The 24,241-nt window shown below is 40.6% G+C and overlaps 1 protein-coding gene across 1 annotated transcript in view; it reads left to right on the top strand.

Moving 5' to 3' along the window:
• Positions 1 to 299: 299 nt before the first annotated feature.
• The window catches only part of LOC139693791 (uncharacterized), a 189,543-nt gene continuing 165,601 nt past the window's right edge, over positions 300 to 24,241 (top strand). The window contains exon 1 of the mRNA XM_071592070.1: positions 300 to 870. The gene's annotated coding sequence lies outside the window, so the exon portion shown is untranslated. The remainder of the gene's footprint in view (positions 871 to 24,241) is intronic.

Below are 24,241 nucleotides of genomic sequence, written 5' to 3'. Positions count from 1 at the left end.
GGATGGGGTGGGCTGGCTGTGCTCGGGGCACGGGACGGGGGGTTGAGAGCGAGGGGAGAAAGTGGGAAGAGAGAGAGAGAGAGGTTTGAGGGGGCGGGGGGAGAGCTCACGACGACGGCGCACGCGGACCCGTGGTGGGGTTTGGGCAGGAGTAGGGGGGAAGGAGGAAGGGAGGGGAGCGGGTTGGACAGGGGTGGGGGGAGGAGGTCAGAGAGTGAGAGAGGGGAGGTGTGTGTGTGTGTGTGTGTACACGCGAGAGAGGGATCTTCGGGTGCGGCTGCCAGACGCGCCGAGGAAATCGCGCCGCACGGTCGTTTCCGAAGCGACGCCGAGGTTTCCTCTCGTGTCAAAGCGACGGACGCGCTGCGACGGCTCCGAGCGAACTCCGCGAGAGGATTCCACTCTCGACAACAGTGAAGCAAATCCGCTACGCCGTCGACGACTGCCGCGTGGAATACTCATTTCCCGCAGTCGGAGGAAACAGCGTCCCCTCGTGGTCGCCTTCGGCACACAGCTCCTCCTTCGCCCGCGTAAGTTTCGACCCGCGATGAGTTCGGAGGGGTAAGGGTGGGAGTGGAACGAGGGGGGAGGAAGGAGTCCGTTGGAACCGGTGGATGTCCTCAGAGGAGTCCTCGCCCGACGAGGAGAAAGGAGATGACGGGAAGACGGAGGGGAGATCTTTCTCCAGGGATGTGAGCCGACCGCTCTGAGGAGTGCGAGGGAACCGCAGCGGATTTCTTTCCGGAGGGACGCCGAGTGCCGGGGAGGGAACGTGCGTGCCTGACCTTTCGACGGATATTCGTCCTCCCTGAGCTTCCGGTTGATTCCGACGGAACACGAAGAGGCGAGAGGAGCGCGAAAGAGAATCAGGTAAGGGAAAATTCGCGGATGAGGGAATACGTGCGATGTTTGAGAGGTGAGGTCGGTGATGGGGGAGGGGGGGTGAAGCGGAGGAAAAAAGAGTAGGAAAGGAGCTGAAACCGAAATAGATGCATTCAGAGGGGAAAGAGGACTCCTGACCCCCGCGTATCTATAGTTTCCCTGTCCTCTTCCCCGACTCATTCATCACTATCACAGAACGAGTGACGTGAGGGAAAGCGTGGGGGCCCTCAAACCCCCCCCCTCCCGTGATAAATCGGAGGGTATTTCTGATCGTAAAGCAAAAGCGATCCGTCATTGTTTTGCTCCTTTTCCATTTCGTTGGGGATTTACATAAATAGTCTGACTGCGCGCGTGTGCGTGGGGAGTCGCGCGTCGGATTTTTCGCTTCCCGGTGATACCTATTAAACCATTCGACTCTCGGCCGTAGCCGCTATGGCCATCGTCCTCCAGCCTTCCCGGCGAATGTTACACCGATAAAATGTGCCTCCGCCCTTTCTACGGCGTAACAATTTCCTATTTCAGTTGACCATGCGACACCTTCGAGTATACATTTCTTTTCGTCCCTCGAGGGGACAAACCCATGCATGCTTTCGTCTGATGTGAAAAAGTTTTGTCTTCACTAATAACTAGTTGTACCTTAAAATAACATAGTGACACTCTCAAATAATTTTTTCGCGCAGAAAGTTTTGGACACGCAAAAACACCTTCCTTATAAGATTGGCACAATGAAATCACCCCCAAATGTGTGACGACCTTCCCTATTATACCGGAAGTTGTGGTTAGAATGACATTTAAGATATATTTATTATACTATATTAAAATAGTGTCCCTCTTTATTTAATTAATGAATAATTTAACGATGAACCTAAAAGTTATGAAATTTATTTTTCAATCGAACTTTCTGAAAAATGATACTAAAACTTATGAAACTTAGATATGTCAAAATCTATTGCTTTGAGGAATGAAGCAATAAAAAACTGCCAATTGAAATAATAAATGAAAAATTCTGATGCACGGAGCACAAACAAAGCACCCTGGATCCAGCTTCGTTCATCGTCGGAAATATAATTCAAATAATAATGTTTCGATGAATGTAAAGGTTTTAGGGATGTTAATTTAAGGAATACTGTTCACAGTGAATAACTAATCGTAGCACTTTTACACTTGATAATCAAGTGGAAAATTGCTGTGATCAGTTATTCATTATGTTCGACTTCCACCACATCACGCCTGAAGCTACTTAATTCGAATACTGTTCAGTTAAAAACCTATGACCATCACACAGGGTTCATCACACCTAAAGGTTGATTTATTACAAAAATGTGGTTTTTAATCCAACTCTACGTATTGACATTGTGTTCGCATTAGTAACTCAGGCTATTAGAGAGAGAAATTATACATAATATATATAGAGAAAAACAAATATTATATATTACTTACGAGAAATAGCCATCTCTCGGACACTATTTCGGCACCTTAGCCGCATCTTACCCATTTCCTTGGGATATTTATACATCCGGTCATCAAACATCTAGTCGAGCTGGACATATGAAAATTGGCACGTAGATATTTGTTCAAAGCTGATAGGGAAAACAATCAAATATGCAAATGTTTATTTTAATGGGCTATATTTGCCCCCAACTGGTCAGCATTGCGCAAGAAACAAATCGAATTCATTCAAAAGAATCCTTTTTTAAAAATACTTTCTTATTAGCATATAATCTTGGACCTGGTCGTAAGCTAAAATGTGACTAAATAATTTCTTTTAATATTTTAGGGCATTTTGCTAGAAAATTTGTAGTAATACTTTTCATAGTTATATGTTTTTTTGCCGATTAGGTGGCCATTGCCGCGACATTGTTTTGTTTCCGTTTTTGCCTACTGTAATTACTTTTGTTTACGAAAATGTGATGCATAAGGAAATTTTCACAATAAATAGGTTACAAATTTATTTCATTAAGAACCATTATTAGGTATTTTTTATATTTAACTGTTGTTTCAAAACCAGTAAACACAAACCCGAAAGGTACCAGGCTCAACTAAGGGGACTCTCAAGTTAAAAAGGTCAAAATGCAAGGTTGCAGGCTACACGAAAATCTATTCAGAAACGATCAGGTTTTGTCGAACAGTCAATATAATCAAATACATATTTAACAAACGAATGGGCTTATTTTTGTCTAGTAACCACATAAGCACAAATGTTATGTTAATATAAACCTGACGAAACCAGGTCGCGCCTGAATAAATTTTCTGCTGAAACTGCACAGTTTAATAAGTTCTTCCTAAAAAAAGCTTTTTCTATGCTTCTATTTTTGCGTAATTTTTGATGGGATGTATATATATATAATATATATATATATATATATATATATATATATATATATATACATGGTATATACAAAAATATGGTATGACATGCTAAAATATACTATTGCTTCTAGCAACGAGTACTGTTATTATGCTTCTAAATTAATAAACCAAACCGACAAATATAAATCACTGTTTTAGTATATTTTGAAATAATAAAAGTGAGCTACATTTTCCAAAGTACTCAAAAGGATAACACTATGTAAAAACCAAACGAATGAAATGCTTGCAAATTCAATGAAACAAGAAATATTCGTAGAAAACGCATTTCCACCACGTGAAAAATTTCAGGAAAACGCAGTGAAATGTCCATTTCTCCAGCAACCTAATTCGCAAAAGTTTATTTAGCTCATACACTAATTAGTTATTGGCCTTTATACAGTCAACGAATACCATTTGATGTGACATAATTAGATTTTAATGGTAACTATAAGGTAATAAACTAAAGGCTTTTGCTTACACGATGCTGTTCGATTGAAAAGGGAATTGTGGTAAATGCCACAAGACTAACTTAAGCGCAACGACTTTCTGATATGCTCAAAAATATGATGAATCCACAGAGAAATATATTTCTCTTTAATAGGGTTAGCTAAGATATTTTCCTTTTGAAACTCTCGCGTTGTCAAAAAATGGATTAAAAAACTGACAACTACGTGTGAGGCCGCTACAAAAAAATTATTATTCAATTTCGCAGTTTATGAAAACATCTCCTCTTTGAAGGGAACCCTTTTGAGTAGTTATCTCAGGATGAAATGCGTTCACAAATGTCAAATGATTTCAAATATATCTGACTGAATGTGATTTACACTTGATCATGTAAATTCAATTCTCTCATGCGCGTGGAAAACCAATGCTTGAAGTAGATAGATATATTTAAGGACATATCTCTATATTATAGTTAATTATTCTTTGTGTTTCAGATGTGTTACCACGTAATTTGGCTTTATCAAAAAATAGTTTCGCCGGTACTTCGGTCATCGTGGTCAAGTCAAATTCGATAAGACAATTAGTATGAATGATCAACAATTCAATGACACGCAAACCTGTGCCATTGTGTATTTATTTCATCAAAAAATATACTTAGGCCAATTTTACAGTGATTTATGTCACTGGAATCCTAAGGAAAAAGTCATCATTCTTTTTCTGAATTTCATCACCTGGAGCAAAATTTTTCTAATGATTAAGATCCAAAAACAAAAAGTATAGACGTGTTGTTCTAACAAATGTTTTTGTGGGAGAAAGAATTTACTGATTTTGACAAAGAATAGAGAGATACTATTATTTTATGATAGATAGATCTCTTAAATGAATATCACAGTTTTTAAAGATGTTTTTAGTCAAAATATTTCAAATTCCTCGTATACTCCTCACCTTGCCTTGGTAAAATCTAATGTTAGCAATTTGAAATTGATTGACTTGGATTACGGCACTACAGTTTGTTCAAGTCGTCAAAAACCAACAGTCAGGTCTAAATATCTCTATAATAAAATAATTATGTTGAAATATTTCTTTATATTACCCAAATTTGAAAGAATATATTTTGTCGTATCAAACTTGAGGATATATTTCCATTCTCTACTAATAATTAAGTAATGTATTAAAATATTTTCATTGCTTAAGAAAAGGAAGTGTGTAAGATATAGCGGAGGAAAGTGATATCGAACTTTTTATTTCCTACTCAAGTCATTGCATTACATTTTCAAATAATGCCGGAAATAATTCTAACTTAGTTATGAATCGAAAATTGCTTCAATGAACGATGTATTTCCAGAAATGTTTTGGCTGAAGCATTATTCATATAATAAAGTTAACTCGTATATTCTGTAGTTTATCCATACGTTTCACTGTTAGTTATTCTTATGATGGAACTTCTTTCTTAATACAAAACGAGAAAAAATCTGAAATCACCCCAATCTCGCTTGTTTAAAGATCTCCCCTCTGTCATAGTATTCAAAATTCCACCGCCAATGAAAATACGCTGCAACCATCTTTTCCGTCTTTTTGGATTTTTCCCAAAATCCCTCATCCTCCACCACCATTCCTAGTGCTTCTCCATTTGCTTTCCTTTCCAGCAATTTTTCCTTCTCAATCCTTTCCCAAACCGGCATCGTAAAAGCCACCGATATATATTTTTTTTTTATTCAGTATAAGTCCGAAAACAGCGCATTCTGGCCTTTACATCGAACTATTAACAACGATAACAATGATCACATTATAAACACCCAAGCCCTAGGTGGAGGAACTCACCCAGGCGGGAATCGAACCCGCGACCCTTGGAATGGCAGACGAGGACGTTACCCCGCCACCACCGGGGTCGGCGATTCCTATCATATTCGGCGATTCCTATCATATTCGTATCATAGCGTTATTCCTATCATCTTGCTCCAACGACCACATTTCCTCGCCTTAGAAAACCAAGCTCCAAATCAAAGTTTTCACTAGTCTTTCTTAACACCCTTAATCAACGTTTCTGTCACCAATTCACTGTCCATTGGGAAAGCGTATTAGCCTGACGCAATTCTTCATAATTTCCTTCACTTTTACCATCTTGGTCCAAGACACTGCCTAGATACGCAAAACTGTTCCACCTGCTCAAGTTTTTGTTCTCCCATTCGTTTGGCTTGGCTTTCCTCTTTTTCGAAAACATCACATCAAAACTTTATTTTGTTTAAATTGATTCTCATCTCATACCAATTACACCGATTTTCAATTTCGTAACCCCTTGACTGATTGAATAACTAAAGCCAGTTCATCCTCTATGCTAACTGATTTTATGGAATCCTCACCGAATTTCATTCATATCTCCAGGTCTCCTAATGCCAATTTGCTCACTATATATAAGAGCGACTATCTATCCACCAAAGGCAGCTGAGTAGTCTGATATATGCATAGTCACCGAACCCTCCAATCTTCGCCTATCTACTACGAGGGTCATCCGGAAAGTAGTACCCGTTCGTGAAATAAAGACACAAAAGTAAATATTAACAAACATAAAAAATTTTATTTGAAAGAGGATACTTTAAACTACTTCTCAACATAATCTCCAAGCAAATTAAGGCATTTGTCATAACGTGTGACAAGTTTCTGTATTCCTGCTGCATAGTCCTTCGCCGCCAGCTCATTGAGATACGCTAGGGACCCATCTTGCACAAATTTTTGCATAATGCAGATGGTGTTTAACAATTTCATGAACAATTGTTCGAGAAACATTGGGAAAATGCTCACAGATGTCATCAATTGTGACGCGCCGATCGTTCCTCACGAATTCGTCAACTGAGCTCACCAGTTGGTCTGTAATGACAGACGGTCTCCCCGAACGCTCATCGTCGTGTGTGTTCCCCCTCCCCATGTTGAAGTTGCGACACCACCGCCGAACAGACGACTCGTCCATTACATTGTCTCCATACACCTCCTTTAATTGGCGATGAATATCACATGGGCGAACGTTTCTTGCATTGAGGAATTTAATCACTGCCCTCACTTCACAACTGGCGGCGTTCTCAATTTTTTTAAACATTGTAAACAATCACAGAAACAACACAGGCAATGCTAGCGTCACGCAACTTGGCTCAGAGAAGGCAGACAAGCCACTGAAGCTATCTGACCTCGTCCAGCGGCTACTCGCGTCGTCAGCACTTCATGCGGCACGAACGGGTACTACTTTCCGGATGACCCTCGTACAATATATGCATTAATCAATTCCACCCTTAACCAAAACTGATCATCCCCTAAGCAATCATTTGCCCTCCCATCCTCTTATTGATAATCTAAGTACCACCCTAACCGCGCGCGAGCTCAAACTTTGTGCCATAGTCGTCACGCACGGATGCTTTTATATATTAGGGATGGCCAAATTACTTCTTCACAAACGTCACAAATTATCCCATAAAAACTCTTCCTTCTACGTTTTCTCGTCAGCATGGCTGAGGTAATTCCGGGTACTGGTTCGGAAAGTGCTTGGTACTCAATTAAAAGTCCTAAAAACTAAATAATTATGCATGCGAGTTTTACAGACCTCCAGCCGACAAAGAAAATTCAATACTAGATTTATATCAGCAAAAATTCAATACTAGAATGACATCAGCAAATCAAAGGTTTCTTATCCCAACGCAATGATCGCGACGCTATAATCGGTGGAGATTTCCCATCTGCTGACTGGAGAACATATAGTTTTAAAACGGGAGAAAAAGACAAAGAGATGCCATCGAATCGCTATTGAATTCTTTTACGTTTAACTCATTGAATCGACTTATTACTTCACCAACTAGGTGCGGTAATATTCTTGAATTGTCAGCAACGAATATTCCCGAAAAAGTCTTAAATATATAAACCTTAAAATAAATTAGAGATCACAGAACAGTAAATGCTAAGTTTTCGCTACATGGGGTCCGAAATAAGAAGCCTAACAGGAAAATTTATTTGTTTAAAGAAGGGGACTACAATGGCCTAAATTGCGTGCTACAGAATCAATATGCTAATTTTAAGAAAGAATCACCGAAATAATGAGAACATGTGGAATCACTTCCTTGAGATCACGCGCTCAGCAGTAAACAAGTTCATTCCCAGTAAATTTATAAAATATAACACGGAACCTAGATGGTACAACGCGATGTTAGAAAGGTATTACGATATCAAAGGCTATGTCACGCCAAGATGAAAAAGATTAGGGATGATATCTCTAACGACAAAAACAATGAGATCACTTATGGTTATAAGATATCTAGGGCGAATGCCAAGAATTAATTTCGGAAAGCGTTAAGGCAATTCAAAAGGAAAAGGTTAGCGGAAAATTTGAAAGAGAATCTAAAAGAATTTCGGCCATATGCCAGATAAGTTCAGGTAAATTAGTCAACTGTTAATTAACTCAAAAATGATAAAGGCAAAAGAGTAACTTATTAAATTCCTTCTTTCAAAGCGTCTTCACTAATATCTCACAGAACACCCCCGATAGTTAACCAAATCGTGCCGGTCACCTGATGCCCAAAATGACGTAGAACCCGTGAGACACAACTTGCGCTTATTGTTCATGATATTCATACTTCGAGAGAGAGGAATGTTCAAGTGGACGCGATTTTTATAGATTTTTAAGAAAGCCTCCGAACAAAGTACTTCATAGTAGACTACTCGCAAAGCTAGAAGAATATGGCATAGATAAAAATATCCGGGGTTGGATTATAGACTTTTTGAATGTTCAGGTACAAAGAGTAGTCAAAGATGGAGTTAGCTCGAATGCAGTAGAAGTTACTTCAGGTATTCCCCATGAAAGTGTTATCGGACCGCTTTTTTCCTAATTTACGTTAACGACATTTACTCTGTACTCACTAGTAAGATACGTTTATTTGCCGATGATGCAGTGATTTACCGTGATATCCGTGATCCTGAGGACACACCGGCTTTGTCAGATGACTGTAATGATTTACATGGGGGGGCATTAGTACCCGGCCTGACCTAGAGATGGCGTTAGTTGTTTGAAAAATATCACTGTATTAGAAAGTATGCAATCTATAAAGAATATGCTTTAAGTCTGAAGACGCCACGTTGTTTAGTATTTCTTTGGCAGCCATGAATAGTGAACGTTTTCAGTAAATCTGTGAAAATGGAGAAAATTGGTCATCGTTATGTGATGCAATACTTTTATTTGAAAGGCCTCAGCCCGACCAATATAATAGCTGAACTGGATTCTACTCTTAGTAAGTCTGCTCCTTCGTTTACAACAGTAAAATATTGGGTTGCAGAGGTAAAACGAGGCCGTACGAGCCGTCAAGACGAGCATCGCATTGTTCAACCAAATGAGGGGACGACTCCAGAAGCTGTGAAGAAAATCTACAAAGTGATACTGGATGATCGTCGACTGAAAGTGTGCGAATTAGCAGACGTAGTAGGAATTTCAAAAAGTGCGGTACATCGCATATTAACGGAAAATTTGGACATGAGAAAGCTGTGTGCAAGATGGATGCCGCGTTTGCTCACGCTCGAGCAAAACCAGTGTCGTTAAGATGTTTCAATTGAGTGTTTAGCAAAGTTTCTCAGCAACAAAGCTGAAGTTTGCGCCATTTCATAACCATGGGTGAAACATGGGTCTATTACTTTACACCCGAGACAAAAGAGCAATCAACAAAATGGATTCAAAAGGGGAGAACCACCTCCAAAGAAGGCGAAGACCGTTTAATCTGTAGGCATGACGTCTGGTTTTAGGGATGCGCGTGGGATAATTTTCATTGACGGTCTTGAAAAACTATCAACGGCGAGTATTATGCAAACTTATTGCAACGATTGAGCCAAGAAATCAAGCAAAAGCGGCCGCATTAGGCTAAGAAGAATGTGTTGTTTCATCAAGACAATGCACCAGCTCACAAATCCGTTATTGCAATGGCCAAAATTCATGAATTAAAGTTTGAATTGCTACCTCATGTACCCTATTCGCCAGATTTATCCTCCTAGGATTATTCTCTGCTCGAAAACTTGAAATAATGGCTCGGTGGTCAAATATTTTCCAACTGTGAAGAAGTGATGTCGGCAGTTAATGGCTATTTTGAGGAGAAAGGCAGTTCTTATTATAAAAAGAGTATAGAACTTATTGAGCATCGCTGGGAAAAGTGTATGGAGCTGAAAGGAGATTATGTTGAAATATATATACATTTTTTTCCAAATTTTTGTGTTTTCTTTATTTGGTCGGGTACAACGCTGGTGCGACACTTTGCAATTAGCATTAAATTTAAAAAAGTGAATAGTGATACATTTTTGGAAAAATAACTATTCCCTCCCGAACGAATATTGCATTGGGAACACTGAAATAAAATGTGTAGACTCAATTTAATACCTAGGCGTTACCCTCACTCACGATCTCTCCTGGGTGAAACACATACGGGGAATATGTGGACAAGCTAACAAAAAATTGGGATTTATAATACGTGTACTACGTAAATGTGATGAAAAAGTTAAAGAGAAATGCTATCTGTCACTGGTTAGACCTCAGTATGAATACAGGGTTCGTCCGGAAAATAAGTGTACTGAGCTCAGGAAAAAAAATTTATTACACTTTTACATATCTTAAGCTAATATTCCTCAAAATAGGACCCTTGCGAGTCGATACACTTGTTCCAGCGGCGTTCCCATTCCTGGAACGCTCCCGCGAAGGCATCATCGGGAACCTCTCGAAGACACGTCGTCACGGCCTCTTTGACGGCGTCCAAAGTCCCGTATCGCGTTCCTTTCAAACTCCTCTTTATCTTCGGGAACAGAAAGAAGTCTCTAAAAAATGTGGATCATTTTTGCAGTGATCCGCAAGTTGTGTCGCGATTTCCAAACGATTGAGTCTTTGATCATCACTGAGCACTTTCGGCACCAACTTTGCACAAATTTTTCGCATCTGTAATTGCTCCCTAATAATCTCGTGCACTATTGTTTTTGGCACATTACACTGCTCTGCTATCATCCGAACACTAAGACGACGATCAGAGTTCAGTACATCGCGAACTTTTCGCACATTTTCGTCGGTGAGTGTCGTTGATGGGCGTCCAGGCCGTGGTTCGTCGTCGACCTCTTCTCTGCCCTCCACGAACATCTTGTGCCACCGAAAGATCATGTTTCTGGACATGGCTGACTCCCCGTAAGCCTGGTTAATCATACCGACAGTTGCAGGTAGACGATTTCCCAAGCTTTACCGCAAATTTGATGGAATAACGCTGCTCCAAAAACTTCGGCATCGCGTTCCGTGACGTGGGTCGAGCGTGGAGGTTCGCGTTAACAGAGCTCCTCACTACACCACAGCTCAGGGCCGACTGCCTTTTTCAGTGTCGCTTGCCAACATACCCCCCTCCAATCGCAGCCCGTCAGAGCGGTGCTGGGCGCGCCTGGAGCGGCGGGAAAATCAGTACACTTATTTTCCGGACGAACCATGTATGCTGCAAGTATATGTATGGGATCCTCATGAAGTCGGATTAATTGCCGAATCGGATCGCGTGCAGCCTAGAGGAGCTATATTTGTAAAACGTTGTTATGATAAAATTAGAAGCGTATCCAATATATAAGAGCAGCTATGCTGGGAATCACTCACGGAGCGAAGGTTAAATTACAGATTGAAGCACTTGCATAATTTGGAAGTTTTGGAGTCTCTTTAGTAGTGATTTTGAAAACGCATTATTACCCCCATCGTTCTACGGTAGGACAGATCATGTTAATGAATTTACAGAGATTAAGTGTAGATCAGTTATATTTAGGGTGTCACTTTTTCCACAAAGAATAGGGGATCATAATAACGTTGTCCGACCGCAGTATTGACATGTTCGGGTAAAAATTAGTCTGGTGTGTATTCACCCCCTGCCACACATCCTATCGGTGGCTTGCAGGGTACATAAATATATGTATAAATAAATAGACACTTCCGTAATTCTACGAGGATGTTTTTCATCCCCGTGGTCTTATTTGATTTCAGTTCCCGTACTAGTGACCTTACTTCGTATCTCGCAATCAAGTATCCCTTGACCTAAGCTATCCCCTCGGTCTCCGTCATATTTTCTTTCTGTCTAAACTTTCTTGCCTAATATCGTCCCTATAGAGATCCTCTATGTATTTTTTACACCCTCTTGAATCTTTTCTGGCTAAGTTAACAATTTTCTCGCCGTCTCTTTAACTGTGTTTAACATTTTTAACTGTGTGTAACATTTTACCTTGTTACTATCCAATAGTAATGTCACTTTTCCGTACAGCGTATCAATTGCATTCTTCCTTCGTTTACTTTCCATATCCACGAATTGCGTCTTCCACCACACGCTGCTTTCACCCTACTATCAGAAAATAAAATACTTTGTTCTTCCGCATACATTTTTATGCACGACCTGGGTTTCGACTTACAAAGACAGGTTTCATCGTTGTCAAAATCGTCAGTCGATCAACAACTAATTTCGGATGTTAATTTTGTAATTTACCGTCCAGTTCAGATTTATTGTGATAAAGTAACTGCACCATTCACAGTCACATGTAATGGACATGAGTCAAGATCGTAATCTCGTAAATTTCGTCGAGTCGCCATTTCACCCTTTGTAAATATGTTACCTGATAGTGATATAATTTATTTTACTACTCTATGAATCCTCGTTTACAAGTGAACTCTGAAAATTACAATTCCTATTTCATTCCAGCATAGTACAAACTTTTCTGTTCATTTTAGTTGTGATAAACATGATTTTTTTACACTTTCCTCCTAATTTACAAAGTTATTTTCCTTCATTCTATAATATAGAGCTCTAAAACACTGCGGCTTATAATTTTTGGCGCAGAGTAAAGGAAATTAATAATTCATTGACTTCCAGGTTTGACTGCTGCAGGGTTTTCCCAGCATATGATTCTGCCACTGATGTGGTATTCTCTTTGATGGGAGTAATTTACTCAAACCAGCAATGCGGATTTCTACGGTATAACTCTTTTTTTTCGGTGTCGGCGACTCTCTTGTTTGCGTCGTCTGGCTGCTTATGACCTTTTAAAGGAAATAATAATGCTCCTGGAATAGCACTTGAAAATGGCAAAAAATTATTTGATGAATTTTATCCCAAGAGACTGCAAGGCCGCCGACTTGATTGAAATATAGTAGGGAAAGAGGATTAGAACGGCTATTTACGTCTACACGCCTGTTCGGAAGGCGTTTCTTTTTTTCCGAATTCCAGTCATTACAAATCGATGAAAAATTGAATGGATCAAAATTCTCTAATCCAGCACACTAAAGGCGACACGAGAACTGCCAGCAATGACGCTAATGTGTTCACGCACGCATTTATTTACACACGGTTTACGTGATTCGTCTGAAAACAAACAGTTAAAAGTTACCAACATTTCAAATACCAAAACATTTTCATTATCCACATTATCAACGTGAATGACATTAAATTAATATCTCTGGAAAAATAAGCCAATTAAAATGCCATCAGGAATACGTTTATAAAATCCGTTGAATTTCAATGTCTTTCACTTTTGCAATTTCTCAATTCCTCCCTTTCATGTGATGCTGAAATACGATTTAGGTTAAACATATATAGTACTTTTCTGTAATGAAGTAAGTAAAATAAAAAATCTACTTTCGCAAATCGCTCATTCAAAATTATCAACAAATGTCATTGATGTCAGACATTATGCGGATAAGACTGTTGAGAATTGTGCTTATCCAAATGCCTACGTAGTTTTTGGCTTGGGTTTCGGCATCGAATTCAAGCTAGGATAAATTTTTTGCCTTGACCTTGGGGAAAACCTCATTACACGTGAAGACCAATTGAAAACCACTAGTGGCGTCATCCGGAATAGCATTAAGTGGACACCTGAGGCGTCGGTTGAGTCTAACGGGCTAAGGAGGTATTGTACGTTTCAATGATTTAAAATATTTGAAAAAGCGACCATTTTCGTGCAAAAACTGAACGCTCAGAATAATATTACACACGAAACCGTGACATCCAGTGAAACTAAAATGAAGATAGCCAAACGTATTTTTGCAGCCAGTGACCGTCCTTTCTTGACTTAGGGATTGGAGAATGAGAAGAAATAGTATTAAGAGACTGTTAGGAGGTTATGCAAACATATGCACATAAGAAAACGTTCGGTGATGATAAGTCGAGAAATAAATTTCCATCCAGATCATTTGACATCATCAGTATTTCCGGTGTTATACATTGATAAACGTGAATCCATGACGCCTAGGTATGGGCGGGGAAATTCGTAGGTATTTTCAAGCTTAGATATGACCCGCAAATCAGATTGAGACTATTGAGTGGAAAAACCCATGCCTAAAAGGACTATCGCATCGAATCAGCAAAACTCCAATTTAGACTGACGTCCGAAAAAATAATCCACAGAAGTTTTAACTCGTCAGAAAACTGCAATAAAATTGTGAATTTTGGGAAAAATAGTAGAGTAAGACGGCAAACTTGTATGACGATTGATTAAAAATTTCCCTTATTCTGAACCCATGTAATTCCATTTGCTAAATTATGGAAATGTATTTATTTTATGTAGAGGAATTTCATATATTTACATTACCTATAATTTTTATATTATTTATATATATCAGCTCAAACAATCTACATTGTGAGTGGCATTTTAAGTGTTATCTATTTTATTTGTATTATATTGTGCCGTCCAAATGTTATATATATATATATATATATATATATATATATATATATATATATATATATATATCTTGTACAAAAGTCTCAAGGATGTGAATAATAATTCAAACAGAGGTGTGAAATGGTGTTGACCAACAAACAAAAAAGCACAAAAAAGGACACTCACTGATTCCAGAATTCTAAGTGATAAGACCACCTTCCCCTGCGGACAAAGGTTGACTGACACCATCACGCTCCTTATATACACATAAATAAAATATATATCAGATATATATATCTGATATGTGGTTTCAAAAGATGATCTGTTATCGGAAATATCGCACCGCTTGGGCGAAGCAGAGGGTGCTGAAAGGCGTCATTCGGAATCGAACCCGGTCCCTGCGGTCAATAGCTCAGCGCTCCGCACCCCCGTACCCCTTATTCTTATAATTCTATTTTCCTAAGAGTGGAAAATAACATGACTTCAAAGTAAAGACGAATAATTCTATGCTGATATCCATAATTTATAACGATTACGTACAATTTCCTTTCGCTGTACTTTCCGATTGTGATTTTGTTAAGGATTCATAACATTGCAGGAGCAGTTATTGCAAATGCAGGAGATTACGACCATTTGGGGCCTTTAGATAACTTACTTTTAAATATGTATCGGATGAAATTAGGATGGGCACAACGGAGAAGAAGAAGCCGGAGGCGAGGATTGTAGGTGAGCAAAGGAGGTGGGTATATCGGTCATTTCCTCGTCTCCGAGGCTGAACTGAACTTGAAGATTTGAGGTCTTTTTTTTTTTACCAAACTCTTGCAGCAGTAATTCAATTTGCTTAGTTCCGTATAATATGCCGGTACATTTCCCCTCATTCACTCAAATAGATTAAACTGTCAGTCTGTAGAGAATTTCTGTGTTCAAAATGTTAAGTTGGATATCATAGAGTTACGAAACTAGTAAAAACTAATGGGTCCTCAGCGATGCTAGTGTAGATTAACGTGTTGGTCCAAAGCAGTTCACCAGTGCGTAAAATTACTAAATTGAAAGCCAAAAATACGGACTGGAGTAGTCGCGTTGTTTTAAAAAAATTACACTTCAGGCGCGGAGAAGAGCGGAAAGTCGGATGCTTTTATGCGAGTTGAACTATTCATAAGTACAAAAGAAATTTTTTTTTCGTGCCGAAAATTCGCTTCCACTGATATCGTTCCGTCGGAGAGGGAAGAGGAAGATGCGACGGGCTTCGCGAAATTAAATTTCCCTTTTAAAAGCGGACGGTCGTGAACCTCGGAAATGCACACCAGACCCCCTTTAACTGCCCGCGCAGCGCACCCTTGACTGCCCCCTTCTGCGAAAGGCGTGCGGGGAGAAGTGGGGGGAATGGGTCATCGTCGGGAGGCGGGAGACGAGGGGGGGGGGGTAACCAGAGGGGAGACCCACTCCCCCCCCCCCCTTCCGGTCGTGTTACGGCTGATTGCCATGAGCGAACGACATGCACATTCGCGCGCGTTTACACAAACACCACGTACCCACCTATTTCTCCAAACACTCCCCCTCCCATCCGCCCTCTTACCGCCTGACCACCCTTATTAATACCCTTCCCCCCCTCTTCCAACCTAACACCTTGCCCATCCTCCTCCCCTCCCCCTCCGCCACCCCAAGACACTCGTTACCCAAACACACACGTGTACGGGCAAACGAGAGTACGCACGCGAGAAACGCCGTGGTAGACATTTCCCCCGCATCCCAATTCCTACCTCCCCCCGCGCTTTCACAATCGAATTCGTGGAGAATCGACCCGGGACGACGCGGCGGAAGGGTAACGGTTCAGCGGGAGGGGGTAAGGAAAGGGGTTCGCGTGTGGGCAGGGGAGGGAGAAGAGAGGTGAATTCTGGGGGGGGGGAAGATGCGGCTTGTCTGGTGGTTTGGGGAGGGGTGAGCGGTTTGCGGAGTGTGAGTGGTGAACCCTCCCCACTCACTCTCTCTCTCTCCTTCCGCCTCTAACGGCAGCCAATTGGACAAGGCCCCTTAAGGCGGCCTCGAGACGGCTTGAAGGCACCGCGGAACAAGAGAAAACGCTCCACGGGGAAGAAATAGAAGAATGGGGGAGGATGAGAGAGAAAGAGAGCGGAGTAAGGGAAAAAAAAGGAGGGGGGATGATATGGTGGTGTGAGGGTGGAGGGGGTGGCGAGGGAGGGGGGGTAGAGGTCGCGAGTGTGTTGTCGAGGCACGGTTGCCTTGGAGACGTCCCTTTTAGGTGGTGTGCGGAAGGGGGTAGGAGAGGTGGTGAAGGGAAGGAAAGGGTGTGCGGGCGATAGGAATTCTGGGATTTCGTGTGAGTGGGAAGGGGGGAGTGGCGTCTGGAGTGGGATGGGCGTTATAATGGTTAAGGAGTGAAGGAAGGAATGAGATTTGTGTGGGACGGGGATGGGGGGTTGAGGGAGTGGGGTGGTCTGAACGGATGGGGTCTGAAAGCGCTGTGGAGTGCGGAGGTTTGGAGTATGCGGGGGTGAGGGACTTAATTGGAATGGCATTTGCATCCATGTGGAAATGAAGGCTCACGAAAGTGAGTCCTCATATATTTCACGAATACCCCGGCACTCATCACTCCACCAACAGTCCACCTCCGTTTCCCACTCTCTCCCTCCACCATCCCGCCGGCGCCTTGATAAATGTGAAACATTTGCCTGGCTGGAAACGAGGGGATATTTCGGAGCGATAGGCATGTTTGTTTCATTCTTCGTTTTCCTCAGCGGGTGGATTCTAGATTTACATGTTTTCGCGGGTGTCGTTTCCTTGGCAGCATGAATATCAAACGTCGGCCCTTATTGACTGATGCTTTCCACGACAGAAATTCCTAGGAAGAATTTGAGGTCGTTTAATGCGAAAAATTGAATTATTACGCCGTTAAGAACATGTGCCTCTCAAGCTGTTGAATTATTAAGCTCATCGCCTAATTTTAATACATGTACATCGTGGTTTTAAGATCTGATGACTGGAGAACATTCTTCCTTACCTAAGTGTGAGGATGAATTTCTCATCCTTTGGTTTATTCCACCGTGGCAACTCTTGCTCTCAGTGTCTTCAGCAAAATAAAATGACAAAATTAAAAGTTTCAGAGAGAATGAAGCGACTGCTGAAATTTAAAGGGAGGATTCGAGGAAAGGTTTGGTGGAGACTTTGAAATACAAAGCATGGAAATGTTTTCTCCCGTTGGAATAAAATCAAGCAAAATGGTTATTCTATGCAGATGGTTTATGTCTCATCACAAACTATGATTCCTAGGCACAATGGAAAAATTATGAAAATTTCTCTAGATTTCCTTTAATTGAGATTTCTTCAAGTGTTTTCTTTTTATGCAGTGAGGAATTAATTTTGGAAAACGTTGATTCTTTCCCAAAATTTTTCGTGAACTTCATACGTGTTTGCTAAAGGGAATATTAATTCGGGATCACTAGGTGGGGGGGGGGAACGGTGGGATTAAGCGCGATGAAGTACAAGTGAGGTAGGTATTTATAATTAGGCACTTACTTGAGAGCGTTTAGAACTTTCCACATGCTGTCATTCACCATCTTCACCGCGGATTCCAAGGCCGCGGGCTCTAATCATTTTAAGAAAATGATTAGCGCTCATACCAACAAATTTTCGATAAAATTCATATTATTATGCATATTTTTTTTAACCATGTCAATCCTGAAAAATGGGGGCATGGACAGTCACTGGCGTGAAGGTCAGCGCAGTGACCGGCGCAACAATACGGCTTAGACGAACGCCTGACTTCATAAGGGGAATGCCAAATGCTCTTCGCACGATGCCGGAGGCGCGTGGAAATTTCCGGAAGGGAGGACTCTTGCTCAAAGGAATGAAAAGTATTTGCGAAAGTGGGCGGATCCTATTTCAAACTTCCCTCTCCCTTTCTTCTCCTTCTTTTTCGTTTCCCTCCACTCCCTCCGTGCTTAAGAATCATTGGCTCTCAAGTGAGACTCCACGAAGGGAAAGATTTATCAGCCTCGCAGCCACATTTGGAGCATCCTCTTCACAACGAATACCTATATAACAACAGTAAACAATAATTTCTAAATGACATCCGAGTCATGCAATTTCAGTAAGACAGATATTTTAAATTGAAACATTTCCTGAAAATATGGACACTTTTTCATGATATTAAAATATTTAAATACACTTTTTAATATACATGTATTCGCGTAAAATGTAACTTGTTCAAAATATGGAAGAAGAGAATTTCACAAGGGAAGTTGGAAACATTTCCTTCATGATGTCTTATTTCGTGTAAAAGTTCAATTCGTTTATATTTTTGAAATATCAATGATGGAATATGTTATAAATTTATGATTTGGGAATACAGAGATGTGTAACAACCAGGAGGTCATATGTTTTTGTAAAATTCCATGCAAACGAAAGACTATTTTTATTTAGAAAATTCAATTTTATTAGTTAATGCGCATGATATTTGATTTATGGAAGGAGTTTATTTCCTCCTTGTTAAGAATTAAAATCTATCAAACAATTTTGCAAAATTTGTGGATTATTCATTTTAAAGTTTGATATATTATATTAAAAATGGGTTCACCTTCCAATTAATTGAGAGGAAAGCAAATATACTTACAGTAACATATATGTAAGTTGTTCTTATCTTACCCACAGCCCATATTTAATATTAAGAACAACCAGTGTAAAACTTTCAGCAGGAAACGTAATTAAAATACCTATACAAATGGCTAGAATATAGTATATCATTTTGGAATTTGAAAAATGAGTCTCTCGGAAATTGAAATATTGGAATGGTAATATTGGAAAATATTCTCATATTTTTAGGACCAATGTATTGAAAAACGTAATGAGTACTTGTTTTATCTATCTGCCAGTTAAAGTAGGTTTTTGATGGACACAAACTACCAAACGGTACAGCGACGATCCCTTTATTTCTCCTGACGAACCAACCCAACATCGTATTCTACAATAAGTCCTTCCTTAACTACTTATACTTCCTACCTCCCTTCATTCCATCCAACATCCCTATCCTATTCCTGCTTCTTCCTCGCTTGCCTTAATGGCGTTGCGACGTGTGGAATTCACACATCAGGAGAGGGGGGCCAGTTCTTTTCCCTGTGCCAGTTATGGTTTTCCAGGAAGATATGGTACCTGAAAAATGACACAGCTTGGGTGGAGCTGAGGGAGACTAGAGAGTCTTACCCGGGAATCGAAACCGGGCCCTCCGGTCAGTAGTTCAACGCTCTACTCCCGGACTGCCACGACCCATTGCCTTAATATATGTAACTAAAATAATATGAAATGCTCCATATACTGTTGACATCATAGCTAATTACATTGATATAAATTTTCACTGAAAGCATTCAAATTCTATACGTTATGCATACAGTTGGCCAGTATAGTTTGTGTTCAACAATAGGCGTGGCACCTTGTGCAACAGAGACCCTAATGTAGGTTTCCACTAAGGGAGGAATTTTAGGTTATATATCAGAAGTTAAAATTGCACTAAATAATGACTGACTCAAAAATATACGCGGGCTGTCAAGAAAGTAACTTGCGTTTCGGCCTAACGTGGCGGTGGGTTCGGCTAGAGTCACCATCAGAGGTATTTATCACAACGATACATAAGATTTTCAACCGCCTCTGAAGAAATCTGACGCCTTACATTTTAACCACTTTTTTTCTCCAGCATGCAACGCTGCGACACTGTTAAAATGCTTTCTTGCAAGTCACGTCTAGTGAGAGATCTGTAATCGTAAGTCAGCGATTTTCACACATTTTTTTCGTTGATTTCCACCGTTAGCTCATCTTTCACACGGCTAGGCCAACCACTACGGTCCTCGTCGTGGAGATTGGTGTGGCCATTTTGAAACCGAATGCACCACGGCCTCAATACACCTTCACTCATTACTCCGTCTCCGTACACTTAAAAAGTTGCCTATGAATTTCAATTGGCTTGTGGTTTTTTCCAGTAAAAACCTAATCACTGATAGCGCTTCATAACTCGTGGGATTTTCTATTGCAGTGCACATTTTAAGAATTCGCAGTGAGCAAAGTAGAAGAACCACAGTCTGCACACTGAGGATGCGCAAATGAGGATGCGTACTCAGTTTAGGGACGTTTTTACACCAAGATGGTGGCTCTAGCCCATTCACCGCCACGCTAGGTCGAAACGTAAACTACTTTCTGGTCAACCGTTGTAGGTATTAGACATCTGGAGCTTAGCTACTTTCAATTGCCTGGAATGTAATGGCATCAAAGTTAATGTTGCAAAAAAAATCAAAATTATAAGGTTATTATCCGGAATGGACCATGAATTTTAAATATACTAAAGAGAGCGAGGCGGGAATAATATTTGACAGCTGGTGGAAAGGAACCTTGGAGAAAAAGACAGATGCCTCGCTACGAAAAGGCGACACCCCGTCGTCTATACTATGATGCAACACCACATGCATACCTGCATTGAAGCCTACTCGTAGCATAACTACGAGGGGTAATTCATCAACCTGCAATAGGAACGAGATATTCGGGGTCTACGCTTTTTGTTCAATGTTTATCGTTTTACATCAAAAAAACGCCGAGGTGGAAATTATAATCCGGTATACCGAGAATAGTCTAAAATATCCTGTTTATAGAACGATATCGGAAATACAGACGAACTCGTTCATATCTTAAATACTATGGATCGCGGCCATACTGTGGAAGAATTTTCTTTGCTGAAATGGTTTTCATTTTGTATACGACCTGTCTATTTGTAATTTGAAAAGGGTTTAATTAGGCTCGACGGAATTTTTAGCGTTTTAAGATCCCGAAGGACAGAAGGAACCCACCTAACAGTCAAATGCGCCTTTTATGTCAATAAAAACCACTAATGTATATTTACTTTAAATATTTAAGCTATTTAAGAGGGCTTTGATTGCGTCTGATGTACTTCGGTTTTTCCTGAAGCCATATTGATCAGGATGACACAGCGTGTCTTCGCGAATTATATGTATTCTCTCTTTAATTAATCTTTCAAATATTTGCCCTGGGTCAGGGACGAGAGTGATAGGACGAAAAGAGCTGGGATCTGTATGGTCGTTTTCTTTTGATTTTAAAATTGTACGCCGGGTTCCTGATTTTCAAGTGTCGGAGAAGTATGATAGTAGCAGAAAGTCGTAGTAAATATTTGCTAGAAAATGTTTTATGGTCGTTATAAGTTTTTTGATAACAAGGCCGTGAATTCGGTCATGTCCAGGTAATTTTTTCGGTTTAATCTGGCCAATTGCTTGGACAACTTCTTCCGTGAATTGATCAAGTTTTTCAGACTCAGGAATTATTTTAGATTCCTTCCTGATTTGCTCGTGTTCCTTGTTGCCGAATGTGTCGCCCGGAAGCAAAGTGTCAAGGTAGAGGTTGATTTATTCCTCCAACAAAGGAATGCTTCCATCGTCCCTGATGGTAGTCCCAAGGATGGTTTTTAGCTTTATGTTTTCCTGGAACAATTTATAAATTAATCTCAAGGCATTTGCTCCGAGGTTTCGGGAGCTGATCGGTTTTTTAAAATTATTTGACCGTATTGACCAAGTCGATACGGAAAAAACATTGACATGGTATCCCTATTTCATCAAATATCATCGCCGGTGAGTCATTCACGCGATGTCGCGTTACCACGTTTCCCCAAGTTCCCCGGTAAAACATAGAAATGAACTGAACTATATTTTACGTATATCCAATATCGATCATATTCATAAAAGATAACGAGGTGATGAGGATATTTAGCACTTGCATCCAGTAATTTTAATATCGACATACAGTAAAAGTACCTCCAAAAGGTACAGCCTAAAGGTTAATGTGATATCTTTCTTTACCGAGACAGTAGTGACATATCAAAAATTTTAGATACACATGTTGCCCCACGCTGAGATGCCCAGAGTCAAAAATAGCCCAGCATTAGGCAAAACTCGAGAAAAATTCCAATATTAGAGGCAAAACTACTCCTAGGGTATTCATGAATTATCGTAAGCAATAAAGGTGCAACTTTTAAAGGCCCACAGAGTTGACTTTGACCCATTGGAATGAAGTCTCATCTGAGAGGAACTGAATTACAAAATGAGCATTTCAAGATTTTGAAAAAGCTTTTCAGTCGATCAGGATATGTTTTTATCCTTAAAATAATATTTTCATAAGTCAATCACTCAGTTTATATCCGGCCTTAATTCCATAAATCTGATATATTGTAAATTCGACTTTCACATCTCCCCACTCGTGTTCATCCTCTTCTGCTCGTCTTTTAGTTCTTCCATTATTTTTATTACGATTCTACTCTTCAACACAAACCACAGAAATTAATCCACAATCCTTATTTCAGGGATTTAAGCCCACGACACGCTGAGTAAATGGTAAATAATAAATCCACATCCACATCTGCGAAACAAACCGCTAGTGGCCGAAAGAAATTATAAGAACAAAAGCGACCATGCGGTAAGCAATTTATATTTATAGTGCCCTAAAATGATTTATGGCAAAGTGAAGTTATTATAGGGAGGCAAGCATTAATTTGCAAGCAGTGAGTTCTCTATGCTTTGTATTGTATAAGATTGTAAATTGTCGAATCTGTTCGACTTTTTTGTTACTTTTTCCTGACCAGCTGAAGTAGTGCAAAACTTGGATTATTCCATAATTTAGAGAATAAAACAGCAAAATTGATATCTTTGTGACAATTTGTCATCTAGTGCTGAGCCATCTAGTCTTCCAGAGTCCCGCTCCAGATTATGCATTATTTGTTCGACGCTTTGTGTAATTTTATGGCTGTTTCTCTTAAACGAGCTCTGCTTCCAATTTTTCTCAATCAATGAATAAATGTTCTTTGAGATATTCTATGCATGTTAAATTAGGGTTTTAACTAAACGTAAATAGTACGTCACTTTCGCCCTTTAATCGCTCTTTTTTTTGCAACGATTCATTCCACAAAGCTTAGCTTCTTCAAGACAGCGTGTCATACCATTCAAATCTAGTTATCCCGTTGAAAAAGAGGAATTTTGGTGCCACCCGAGTCCAAGGTTCCATAACCAGCATTGCTCATTTAAGACATTCGAAATAATGCTGGTCTGTTTTTTGCATATGACGGAGTTTTAATTGATAATTAATAAAAACTGCTTTAATATTTTATTTTTACCCAATCCGTACCCATAATTCGTGTAAACCAATAGAATGCGGAATTGTGTACACGCATTGTATACCCTGCGCGTGTCGCGGAAACGGAGGGCGGATTGAAAGTAATTGGCAGAGCCGGGATCCGAACTCGGGAAATCCTAGGCGCGGCGGAACGAAACACCGAACTCCCCCAACGCGCGGGGTCCTTCATTAGCTCGCGACGTCATTTCAATTGGCCTTCTGGGACGGAGGGCCCTTCACAATCGTCCAGGTCCCCCGATGCCAGCCGAGGAGCGAGAGAAAGAAGCAAGCGACCGTACAACAAATGAATAAGTAATCGTCTCCGCTCGTTTCAAGCATCCCATTCCCATTCGGCACCCACCCGTCTCTATCTCCGCAGTCGTCGCCCGCCCTCTTCCCCACCCCTCTCTCTCTCTCTCCCCTTCCCTCGCCCTCTGTGAGCGTTGAATTCACTGCGAAGGACGGATGTAGAGGGATAGTGAGTGGGGTGAAGTGCGGAGGGAGCAGCACTCCGTGCCCTCGTCCTCCCGGCTGGCGGTGGTCATAAAGCAAACGGCGTTTGACGCTGACCTCGATGCGAAGAGCATTAGAGCGAGGCATAGGCGGGCGGGGCAGGGAAATGAGTTCACGCCGCTCTCCAAACTTCACTTCCCCCTTTCCCCTCACGTCTTCAATCCCTTTGCCCTCGTCCCTTTATTTCTCGTAATTCGAGTCTCCCTCTCCCTTC

Source organism: Hetaerina americana, unplaced genomic scaffold, assembly GCF_022747635.1.
Source record: "Hetaerina americana unplaced genomic scaffold, ioHetAmer1.1.p SCAF_5, whole genome shotgun sequence".
In the NCBI taxonomy this organism is placed as follows: domain Eukaryota; kingdom Metazoa; phylum Arthropoda; class Insecta; order Odonata; family Calopterygidae; genus Hetaerina; species Hetaerina americana.
This window is presented reverse-complemented; position numbering and strand designations above follow the sequence as displayed.